Here is a 459-nt window from a genome sequence, read left to right on the forward strand (position 1 = left end):
TTGTTTGTTTAAATTGCACGACGAAAGCACACTTTTTTCATGCGTGTATAAATTCCAAGGAAATTAGGAAGCAAGAGAGATGGTAACGTAAACACACACACCTACACGAACAAGCGAACACTCAAACAACCCACACAGTCAATGCAGGCGTGAGAAGATTGGAAAGGTCCCACAAGACACACAAAGACGGCGTTTAGGTTCTGGGATCAGGCACTTTATCTCTAATTTCAGAAATTTGTGTTTGTAAGAAGAGCGACATTGGTCTTATTATGGAAAGGTTGCCTGCCATGGGAGGTTTGACCGTTATTTCGGCTCTAAGAGACAAATAGACCAACGAAGAAGTGATCTCTCTCTTTTTACGGAGTTGATGTATTTTAAGGTATGAATTGTTACAGATTACAGCATAGATAAGAATTCATGTAACGCGTGATTATCAAAGGATTTTAAAAAGTTAAAAAT

The sequence above is a fragment of the Penaeus monodon genome, chromosome 30 (genome assembly GCF_015228065.2).
Source record: "Penaeus monodon isolate SGIC_2016 chromosome 30, NSTDA_Pmon_1, whole genome shotgun sequence".
Classification (NCBI taxonomy): Eukaryota; Metazoa; Arthropoda; class Malacostraca; order Decapoda; family Penaeidae; genus Penaeus; species Penaeus monodon.